This window comes from Corapipo altera, unplaced genomic scaffold (genome assembly GCF_003945725.1).
Source record: "Corapipo altera isolate COAL_440 unplaced genomic scaffold, ASM394572v1 2c, whole genome shotgun sequence".
NCBI lineage: Eukaryota > Metazoa > Chordata > Aves > Passeriformes > Pipridae > Corapipo > Corapipo altera.
The window spans coordinates 4016068-4028528 of record NW_020884923.1 but is presented as its reverse complement, the minus strand read 5'-3'; the positions used below and the strand labels follow the sequence as shown (position 1 = coordinate 4028528).

General features: G+C 37.7%; 1 protein-coding gene across 8 annotated transcripts in view; it reads right to left on the bottom strand.

Moving 5' to 3' along the window:
• Positions 1–12461, bottom strand: part of CHRM3 (cholinergic receptor muscarinic 3) — a 280416-nt gene that overhangs the window by 81887 nt on the left and 186068 nt on the right. The window contains exon 1 of one of the 8 annotated variants that reach the window (XM_027657367.1): positions 4278–4323. The exons of 6 other annotated variants lie outside the window; for them this stretch is intronic. The gene's annotated coding sequence lies outside the window, so the exon portion shown is untranslated. Of the gene's footprint in view, positions 1–4277; positions 4324–12461 lie in introns of those variants that run through there. One more of the 8 variants, XM_027657364.1, reaches the window with a different exon arrangement.

Below are 12461 nucleotides of genomic sequence, written 5' to 3'. Positions count from 1 at the left end.
AGTGAATGACTGTCCACAGTAACTTTAAGGCTCAGATTTCCCAGGATGGTATGGGAAGTTCAGACTGTTACTTTTCCTTCCTTAAAGGCTGACTGTAAAGTCACTCAGCAAGTCTTTCAGCCAGCAAGTTTCCTTCCTTGATGTCTTGTTACATAAATAATATTATTTATAACATTTATATAATAATTGCTTTATTTTGTTCACCTTTATTATAACAAACAAGTCAAAATAGGCTGTACTAGGAAACAAACAAAAATCTGTCTGAAATGAAGTATGATGCAGCCTTGACACTAACGGACATAAACGGTGCCCTACTTCTGCTTGCCAAGTTTTTTCCTAAGATCTCCAAGAATTCAGACAGGCCAGTTCAGTGCCCATCTTCAAGTCACTGCTGCTCTGTGGGTATTTTCCCAGTGTTGAACCACAGTGACAGAAATCAGGTAGAGAAAGAACACAAACAGTTTTTTCACCATAGCTTCTAATATACGGACCACTAGTTCTATTACAACTAATAATGTGAATCATGAATAAGGGTCAACGGTTCTACCTAATACTACTAAGTTCTTCGAAATACACATTCATATTTGGTGTCTCTCCTGATGGAATAGGGCATAGTAAAGACACCAAATGCAGGTTTCACTCTAGACAGTATCGCCATATATACATACACAGCATGCACCTCTTTTCTTGAAGACTAGCAGATATTAGAACCTTCTTTTAACACCTTGACTCCCATCAAAGTTTGAATATTCTCAATAATTGGAAATTCACACAGTTTTTCCAAAGTGTCCTCCTGCCACATTGTGCAATACTGAGCCTAGGACGGGAACTGAGTAACTTGGTTTTTTAAGTTTAGGCTTTATAAAACCAGTAAGCTCCTTCTGATTTTGACTCTAGGACTCTGAAGCACTCAGAAAATGTCAGAAAAAGAACTCTGTGCTTGACAGAGATCACTTGTATGAGCCATACTCTTTAGTGACTGCAGCTGTTTGCCACTGTATCTTTTACAACACTCATAAGGGGAATATTAAGCAAGAATTATGCAATGAACTGATTGTTTAGGTGCAAATTTCCATCTTTTTTGCCAAAGAGATGGCTATATGAAATGCAGTTCGTATTTCTTAATTAGCACTACTCAACTGAGGGCAATCTGAGATATTTCTTGAAGAAGAAAAAGAAATCAATTTTGAAAAAAATGACTGAAGGAATGGCACTCTTGGGTTAACCTGGTAGATCAAAGTTGTGAATGTAAACTTATAAGAAATCGGGAGCTACATAAAATTAAAAGTTTAATATAAAATCTCATTGAATTAAAAAAAGGGAAAAGTTGCAGAAACTTCATTTCTAAAATCACATATACATGAATACTGACTTTACATGTTAACAGAAGGATATGGGCTAGAATGCCTGGAGAAATAAATAGTTTACAGTGTCTGTAAAAGCAGAGAGAAGAAAGGTAACTAGGATGATGGCAGACTGAATTAGAGCTTCATCTCAAATTAGAGTACAAGACTTCCTGGTAAATCCCAGGTGAATGCAAAGCAACATTTGTTCTCTCTCTCTTAGAATATATTCTGAGTTCTGAGTTCCTTAGAATATATTCCCATTTCAATGGTCCATCAATGTAGTAGCAAATAGGTACTAGTGTAATACAATAAGCTCTGGCTGTGCATCCACTGCTGTTATCTGCATACAAATATTTAAATTGATAAAAATCCCCTAGATCCTGTAATCATATTTATTTGACTTTGAACTGTTGCAAAGTGAACAGCTTGTAAACCAATGTCCTATTGCCTCTGTTCTCCACATTGCACAACAAACAGCTTTGTCCTCCCCTTACATATTCTTGCATCCTACTTAACCTTTCAATCTTAGGCCATAATGCTAATGTTACTAATAATCATTGATGTGGAAGGTTTATATATGCCTTAATTTCAAACAACCATTTGAAGCTGTAAACTAAAAAATACAAGAGATTAGAAGCAATTCCTTTTACTACACAGCACACAGTCCAAGTATGTTAGCAAAAAAGAAATCCATGTATAGCAAAGACAGCAGTTGCTAAACACTGTCATGAATTTCATCTGTGGTCAGGAAAATATAATCAGTTAAACATAAGAGAAAACAGTATCTCTTCAGGAGATGCGACTGCAGGAACATACGAACTTTATAAAAGCAGGCACACAGTTAGGCTTGGTCTTCTAAAGATAATGAGAGTAAGAATCTCATCAAAAGTGTTATGATGGAATGGGAGAAAAATTCAACTTGATATGGATTGCAGACAGAAGAGATAATCTGTGCTCAGAAACAAAGAAAAGACTGCTCAGCAGCAAGATGCTTTAAAGAAGGGTAAATTGAATTTATCAGTGGCATGGAGATAATCATATAAGAGATTATTTTTATGATATACACCAAGACGTTTTTCCACAAGGGAAATCAGAATGACAGAGGGAAAATACAGCTAAATTATTTCAGTTTACTTTTCTCTTATTTTCCTCTTATGTTCACTTTGAATGCATTTCTTTTGTATCCCACGTAGAAAAAAAAAAAAGTAAAGGTATATTTCTGTTTTTAGGCATGTTGCATGCTACGTACCTGCTTCAGTGAGGCCAAGGTAGGACACAGGCATGAGATAATATCATGGAAAATAGAAATTTCAACAACATTTTTGCAAAAAAAACCCACAGCAATTGAGAGAAGGGTATAAACTGGGTTTTGCAAGTTTACTGGCGTAGTCAGTATTCTGATCTTGCTCTGCTCATCTGGCATAAACCTTTTGCATTAGTCTTCAGGGAATAGATACCTTAGACACTTGCTCTCCACAAAGTCCACAATTAAAAAAAAATCCTATTCCAGTACTTTTCAGGGATTTGTCTTTATTAACAACAAAAGTAAAAAAAAAACTTCAGCTCAAACCTTCTGTTGATGCTGTTTTATTTTATTGAGCCTGTTGCTAAGATGACAACTTTGGGACTTTTGAGCCCACACCCTAGATTCTATCTTTTCAGGCAGCCACTTCCCCCTCTTATATCCAGAAGTTATGAGTCATCTGCCTCACTGAGCCAACAAATGTCTCTTAACCTTTTCCAAGCCTGAGAGAATAACAGCAGAAGGAGGTGTACAGGCAGATTCTAATGACCTTTTAATCACACAGAATGACTGTGTGAGACAAAATTTTGTCTTAAAGGTCTTTCAGAAAACATACATTAGAAAGTAAATGATAATTAAGATGTCATTTCAGATAGCATGGCATACTGAAACACTATCTGATATCTACCAAGGAGAATAGTTTCTAAGTCTAATCCAAGCTAAACAGTGAGGATTCTTACGCATTGGTGACAGCGATTTATTTGAGCATGCTGATATTTCATTGTAATATTGCAGTCGGAGTGTGATCTTGCATTCCTCTTCCATAAATTAAGGCAAATCACTCACCCTTCAGAAGGTGTGAAGCCAAGTTAAGGCTTTGAATATAACATGCATTTTCATTTTGCTGAAATGCCTTTATTCCAACTTGCAGAAGTTCAGAACACTTCTCATAAACATGTTACTGCTGCTGCTGAAAACAAGAGTTCTCTTAGGCTGTTCTGCGTGCAGCCAGCTGGGGGCTCTCAAAAGCATCATAAGCAGGTCCTTTTTCAGAAGCCCTGACTGTCACTATACTTGGACAGATGCAAGGTAGCACTATGACAGATATATATTTTCAGTCAGCATAAGGGCTTCACAACCAATCTGGTTGGTCAGCTGAACATCAACAGGAGAACTGCAGGAATTCTCAAGCATTCGTAAAAATTACAATTCTGCTATAGACCACGGGATTTTCTTTTTAGATTAGAATCAGGTAGTGAAGTCATTATTTCATCTCAACCCAACAACACCATAAACAACTCTTTGTACTAGAACTCTGAGTAGACTTGCATATGTAATACACACAACATATACAGTTTTATATTTGTGACAGAATTTTATTTTCAAGCTTTCATGGTCTTTAATACTAAAAACCGCTTGTGAGGTATGGTGCGCCATTTAGTTTGTTTGCCTAAACAGTTGAATAAATATGGGATTTTTGGTAAATATTAATTTCAGTATTTTGATTACAACAACGTAGCAGCATAATTCAGCTTAAAGGAAACGAGTATTTTCCCTACTCTTCTTAAAAAAACCTCAACAAAGTAATATAAGAAATGAGTTCTGTAATGGGTTACTGCAGGAAACCACAACCATGTTATTTTAACAACAAAAGATCAAAAATACAAGAAATGAATGTATGAGATTACCTTGATGCAAGAGGAGCACTCACATTGGGAAGAGATATGACTAGGACTGTTAAGAGAGCATATAAAAGACAGGTTACCAAGATTCATGACATTCCATAGAATTTTTGAGTAGTAGATAGGGGTGAGTAACATGCACACCATCCTAATAATGGTAGTAGTGCATAAATTCTGCTTCTTTGTTCTCAATAAGCAGTACATGCAGCTGCTGAGGTATCAAGGGAGCCATACTAGCTCCCTTAGTTTTTGTGTTGGTTTTATGCCAGACCTAATTTCACCATAACTTAGAGCACAAAGATATGCTATATCACAATGGGCCCTGTGTGAGCCCACAGCCCTTCAGTGCTTTAAAAGGGAACATGAAACATTTTTTTCCAGCTAACATTACAATTCTTAAGACTTTGGAGACAATTTAGTACCCCAAAAGATGAAATCCTCAAACACTTGGGGCAGCATCAAAGAAATCATATGACCACCTCTGCTTAGGTTCCTCAAAATGTCTCCCTTAAGTCTAATGTCTCCCTTAAATGTCTTTCCTCCATCACAACTTCCAAAAAACCCAATGTATATTGATTGTGCATCTGGTGTGGGCACAGTGAGTAGTTTTTCATTGTTTCTCTAAAATAAATTCTAAACCAGTGGGACAGTTTATCTTCTTTTCTTTTCAGTATTTTTATCTTGTTTTGTGCAAAAGAAGTTCCTTGACAAGTCATTGAGACCATTGAAGGAGGGGAGTCAAGTCAATTTGCAGAATTGAAAGCCATTCAACTAGACCTAAAGATTGCTAAATGGGAAAAATGGCCTTACTTTATGTCTATACTGACTCCTGGATGGTGGCTAATGAGCTGTGGGGGTGGCTACAGCAATGGAAGAAGGCCAATTGGTTATGCAGGGTTAAACCCATTTGGGCTACTCCACTGTGGCAGGACATCACTGCATGGGTAGCAAACATGATTCTGAAGGTGCATTATGTCTATGCTCGCATGCCCAAAATTCATGCCATTGAAGAACATTGAAACAGTAAACATGTGGATAAGGCTGCCAAAATTGAAATAGCTCAGGTAGACTTAGACTGGGAGTGGAAGGGTGAGTTCTTTACAGCCTGATGGGCCCATGAAACATCAGGACATCTAGGAAGAGATTTAACATACAGATGTGCTCATAATAGAGGGGTGGACCTGACCATGGAGGCAATCAAACAGGTCTTTCATGAATGTGAAACGTGCTGCAATCAAGTGAGCCAGCTGGGTAAAATCTCCCTGGAACAGACGACAGTGGCTGGGTTTCCAATACTAGGAGAACTGGCAAATTGACTATATTAGATGACTGCCATGAACAGGCAAAGCAAGTGTTAGATACTCACCATGGTGGAGGCAACTACTGGTTGGCTGCAAACATACCCAGTAAACCAGGCCATTGCTTGAAACACCATCTTAGGCCTTGAAAGGCACATTTTATGGCAACATGGTGCTCCAGAAAGTATTGAATCAGACAACGGGACTAATTTTCAAAATAACCTCATAAATTCTTAGCCAAAGAAACTGTGACATTGAGTGGATATATCACATCCTCTATCAGCTAGGAGCCTCTGAAAAGATTGATATAATGGACTGCTAAAGACTATGTTAAGAGCATTAGGCAATGGGACATGGAAGCATTGGGATGCAAATTTAACAGAAACCACTTGGCTGGTTAACAGGAGAGGATCTGCTAACTGAGTGCCCAGAGAAACCCCCTACATACTGTGGGAGGAGATTAGGTCCCTGTACTACAGACAGAGAAGTTACTGCAGAAAGCAATGTGGATTTCTCCTCCCATGGGAAAATGCAAACCCACAAGTGGGACTGTCTTCGCTCAAGGACCTGGGTGTACTTGGTGAGTAACACAGAAGGATGGGGAGACACGGTGTGTGTCTCAAGGAGACTTAACTTTGGGGGAAAAATAATCTGTGACATAAATTCTATGTCGTAGAATGTAAAGCAGCAGGAATGACAGGAACCAACAAAGAGTGAATTTAGCAAGGAGCAAGGAGTGTGTGACAATGGCCCAGGTTGGGCTGGTGTTGGTGCCCAATGATCAAGTCTGCTGCTTTTCCTGTCCTAAGCACCCATCTTGATGGAATAAAGCCCGAGTCATCACCTGTGTTTGCAAATCTGTAAGGGTGGAGAAAGCTCATTAAATGGGAAAATAATATCTACGTGTGAAAAGACAGGGGAGAGTAGTTAATGAAAATGTATAAATCTCTATGTAGGGTATAAAGATGGTTTAAAGATGTAATTTAAGTCGTAAGTGCCAGTAAGAAGGGATTTCAAGAATGAGAAATAAATATAACGGAATAGTTAGAATATATATATATGTAATATATGCAATATATATAAAAATTATGTGAGATCCAAGTATTACGCAAATTGTATGGAATAAGAGGTAGGAATGATATTGGGTCTGGCTGAGACGGAATTAATTTTCCCCAAAGTAGCCCTCACAGTGCTGTGCTTTGCACTGGTAGCTAGAAAGGTGTTGATAACAAACCAGTGATTTGGCAACTGCTGAGCAGCACTGGGACAGCATCAGCCCTGTCTCTCCAACATTCCACCCCCCATCAGTAGGCTGGAGGTGGGCAAGGTCCTGTGAGGGGACACAAAAAGGACAGTTGACCCAAACTGACCAAAGGAATATTCCATGGGGGGCATTCGTTATTTACAATGTTTGCCTTATGAAACAACATGTGCTGAACCCCTACTTCTCAGGAAGTGGTCAAACATTGCTTTATGATGGGAAATAGAGAATAATTTTTTTCTCGGCTTGTGTTTGTGCAGTCTTTCACTTTTGCTTTAGTAAACTGCCTTGTCTCAACCTACGAGTTGTCTTCCATCTCATTTTCTCTCCCCTGTCCAGCTGACAAGGGGGACTGATAGGGCAGCCTGGTGGGCTCCTGACATCCAGCCAAGGTCATCCTATCACACACTGTAGAAATACTAACAATTAAATAACGTTCTTATAATCAGACAAGCTATTCTACTTGATTTGGGGGCAATCTAATGAACTTCAGTGAGGTCAAACTAGTTGAATTCTCTTGGCTTAAAATAACTAAGATATAGATCAGTGTTAAATTTCAGCCTAGAAAAAAACAAGATATTTAACTATTTTGTAGAGGGAGACATATATATCTACAGCTACAGTAGACAAAATACAAAGTATAATCAGCAGCTGGGTGAAGAAGTAATCTTCCTTTACGGTACAGTTATAAACCAAGTACATTACAGTTGCTTTTAGCATTATCAATCATTTTTACTACAGTGGTGCCTAAACCCATGCAAAAGATGAGCCTCGCAGGATTCTGTAGTATGCAGAAATACACAGCAAAAGACCATAGCTACCCTGAAGAATTTATAGACTAGGTAAACAATATAGGAGGAGAAAGTGATACAAAAAATGAGCATTGCGAACAATGTAATCACAGCAAATGTTAGGTTTGCAATGGGAAAGAACAAACAAGATGATGACAAGGGATGCCAGGGGAAAAGGGGGCACTGAGAAAGGGATAGCTCAAGCAGAAAAGGCAATATGTAGGGGAGCATGACCCATAGGAAGCCTGCAACAACAGCTGGCTGAATGCTCTGGACTTTCTCACATGGTTGCCCTGGAGCTGGTGAAAGATTCCTCAGTAGGTCAAGAAGCATTTGGAAACAGGTTCTGCTGGATGCATCTGATGCACTGATTTGTTCTTATATTACTCTTACATAATTATATTTAGATATGACCACGCCACCGAAAGTCAGTTATTTGCAATTTTGGACCACAGAACTAAAAAATAAAGCACATATGACACCTGCCTTAAAAATTATACTGTCACTCTTTGATTGAAACAAATCAGTTCTGCAATCAAAACAAAGTGAAATTAGGCACTTCATTCTTGAACAGACATTACTTTACTGATACCAGTGTATCTCAAAGAATTAGGATAACTGTCAGTCATAATACAGCTTTGCTCTTCAATATTTACTGATATACTTTCTCTGCCCTAAGCACAGAAGGAGGAGACAGTGAAAATCAGACTTCACATAAAATCTCTTTAACCAACAGCAATTACAGCTGACAGTGCCAAATTAACAAATGGCAACAGTGTGGTTTTTCTTCCATTCAGTGTCACCAGATGAGTTACACAGCTAGGACAAAGCCTGTTCCTGTGATCATCTCCATGAAAGGAAATCTTTGATCCCACAGAAAATTCCACAGAAGTTTGTGGAACTCCTCTGGTGAAGCATTTGGTCTGGAAGGCTCTGTTTTCAGGGTCTGCGTGAAAAAAATATTTTAAAGGTGTTCTTTGTTTACTGGGCAGGTACCCAACCTAGAAACAGTGAATATAAAGACATGTTGGTTCATGCAGACTAAGAGATGTTCCTAGAGGAGTGCTTTCATAAAAGGGTTATAAGACCAATAAAGCATATTAACAAGGAATATGTATATACACATGCATAAGGAGGAGTTAATTTTATCTCTGCAGATAAAATTGGGAAAACTTATAATAAACAAATACATGCAATTCTGGTGGAAATGTTGTAAAAGAAATAGAAAATTTACAGTAGCTGCAGAATAGAGAGTTGTTTTGTTTTTTTTTTCTCAAGAACTGTATTTTCTCTACCTTAATCAAAAGAAAACTCACTCATAATCTATTTAGTGTATCTGTGCTATAATAAAAAGAGAAAATACTAAAAGGGTCTTCATTCTATTAATGAGCACTATTAGAGTTAGTGGCTTGAAGATCATATAAATGTCTGGAAACAAGCAAAATGCACACATTGTTATGGAATATAGTGACTGTATCTACTAGGAAATCTATTAAAATAAGCAACTGATCCTCTATCACTTGATGTCTTATCATTCAGAAAGTCACTTACTCTTTAACTTAAAGCATTTTAGATCAACACAAGAATAACTTGAGGAAATTTAATGACTTCTGAATGTTCTGAATGAAAATATCTGTAGCAGGTACAAAACCAAACAAGAATTACACAGATGTACATGAATAATAACTTCTCTCACAGTTGAGGAAAGTTTGGCTTTCTGAAAGTGACAAAGAGAAGCCCAGTTCCTTGCAGCAATCTCCCTGAGGCTTCCCATCTTTTCACAGACCTTCCCTTTCAGTTCACCCTCCATAATTTTTTTTTCTTTTAGCTTTTTTAAAGAAGATTCTTCTAATATGACTAGCATGCAGCCATTTAACAATCTCAGTAAACTACAGCTGAAGCTGAGTCTTCTCTCATTGCCATTCACCTATTTTGGTAGAAGATATTCTTCCTATGTAGATAGCACGAGTATTTCTTTCTTTGTTTCTTTATTCTTTATTAACAATACCTTTATGATCATCTTCAAATTTACCTTTTTCTATTCAGTCAGAGTGCAAAGTCAAGCTGAAAAAGGAAACACTGCAGAGTTATGAAAATAGTTATGAAAATTTGGTGGCAACTTCTGTGTGTTTGTAACCACAGCAAATTGCTATGAAATTAAATGGCACAGGTTTTCAGACAGAGAAAGAAAAGCAATGAAGCTACTTAGGGGCACCCAATCAAATAATAAATGCCAATCCAGCAACCACAGAAGAACAACTCCTTGGTCCTGTCCAGCCCACAACACAACTGCCATGGCAGAGGACAGACAGATGAGGGAATATTGGACCTTTCAGGGCTTTGGGAAAGCAGTGGAGCTAGAAGCATAGTGAACAGTTCAAGGTTTCCAGGGCAATGATCGCAAAAGCTGTCAGCTTGACCAGGAATATATAAGGAATCTGAAAGCAGGAAAGATCTTTTCTCCTTGTCGGATATGGAACTAACAAACATGGGAGGGAACTTCTAGTCTTAATTACCAGCTTTTGTAAATAAGTCACATGCACAAAGTCCTGTTGTCGTGTGACCTTCTGCTTGCTTTTGAAGGTTAAGTAATAAGTAATGAATGATGAATAATTAATAATTAATGAATAAATAATGATCCTTTTGAGAGTGACTGGGATTGACTTGCTGATAGCAGTGTTTTGGAAAGAAAAAGCTTGCAGTGAAAATAGGGTAATTCTGCTCAAAGAACACGAGGAAAAGATACATGGATAAAGGCTCTACATAAAACTCTTATTAGAGACGTGGAGGAAGCCAGGTTTATTTCTAGGAACTGTCTTAGAAGCATCTCTGTGGGAATAGGTTATTACGTACAATTTCAATGTCCAAACTAAAAAGTAAGTCTTAAGCACGAAGGAGAAACTCTGTTCCTGTTTTCTTGGAAACCCTTCAAAGAGGGAGCTTACAGAGCACACACACAGGCATGCTGAACAGATGCAAGTCCCAGTGTGCCTGCAGTGCGTAAGTCTGTATAGGCTTAGCAATGCTTCAGGCTGGCGACACATGAATGGTACTGAACATCACTGTTCACAGGTTTTATAATTCTGTAATGTTTATCTTCAAAAGCAATACTTCAGAGAAGCTTGACTGCATGATATCAGTGGTGTAAGACTAGAGGAACTGCCACTAAACAAATATCCTCTTTAGGATCAAGGACCTAGGACAAGCATTCCTAGGTCAGGTAAATGAGAAAGGCATTATCAACACAAAATATCTCTTTTTCCTGCCCTGTTCTCTTCACATTAATTTCTCCTACCCCAATAGTTGTCTGCCAGGCTTTGGAGAGAACTCAGCACATACCCTCTTACTACTTCACCAATGAAATTTCATCATATCAGTGGGCCAAGAAGCACGCTGCTCTCCACTGTAGGTGGCCAAAAAATGAGGCACAGGCATGAGCTTCATCTAGAGAAAAGAAATTCAAGAGTCTACATCTCTGCTACAGGCACGAGGAAAAGTCCTGGGAGAGAACTTAAGCTTAAAAGGTGCTTAATTTTCTACCTGTATTAGTTCTGGGTGAAAGAGAGAGGATTTTGAAACACAAATTCATGCGAGTTAAGAAAGGTACTAAACTTCTGCAAACTCATGCAACTCTATGTGTATTTACTTACACTAACAGTCTTGCCCAATATCATGAAAACCTGTAGTTACAGAGCTTGGCTTGAACAGCTCCTCATTGAAACTGGAGATAGTTTGCTGTCCCTGCAATTCCTCTGCTGCTGAATATACTTGCCCTTATTTTCATATCCTAAATGTTGCCAGGGTGTCCACTGGCTAGTTTGACAAGAAAGTTACTCTGCACTGGACTCTAGAAAAGATAGGAAAAATCCATAATCTCACATTTGATTTGATAGACTTAAACAACATGAACTCATGATATGCGAAAAATTACAAATAGGTCATGTATTTAGTTGTGAGACAAACTCCATAGAGTATAGTTTCAACATAATATTTTCTATGTATAAAAAAGGTTATGTGCTGAGTTTATTCATACCTTTCTTAGAGAAAAGTACACTTAGTCCAACTGATAAATTGTCTGAATTTATTTCACACATGTGGTTTAATTTTGGATTTACAGATTATATCAATTTATCTAATTTTCTTCACATCAAATGAGGAAAATTAAATATGTATTATGCTACCATGCAACATGTTTTTCTCAAAGCATTTTTTCCTGTCCACAGTGATTAGGGTGGCAGCACAATTATTGTTTGTTGTTCCCACAGCATCTATTTTTATACTGAAATCCAATTTTGTTTTTGCAGTTAACTCAACCACTATAAACAAGGTTACTTGGAACTTACTTGAAAGAAAAGTTCTTAAAAACAGAGTCAGTGTAATTCACATACCCATGAAGGATTTAATTCAAAGCATTTTTTAATCGATCATAATATGGAGGCATTTTCCCAATTTTGGGATTTTTTTGTCAGTAAATTTTATGTGCCTTAATAGTTTCAGCAGAGTGAAATATCATTAACTGCACTCCAGTGAAAAAGAAGAAATGGTGAATTTTATTATAACTGTCAAGTCTGGATGTAAAACTTTAATAGAAACAGCATCTTAGCTTAGCAAAATACTAGAAGTGCATGAATGTATATATACAAACATATTTACATATGCATATATGCATATACACAGTACATAGAAATTGACTAACCTACCTGTTTATACTTAACTGCTATCCCAAGATCTACCAGTAGCACAACTTTACTAAGAATCTACTTGTGACCTAAACTGTAGAGCCTTAGGAGGAAAAAGCAGGATCTGAAGCAGGAAAAAGGGGTAGGAGAAGAAGCTCTCT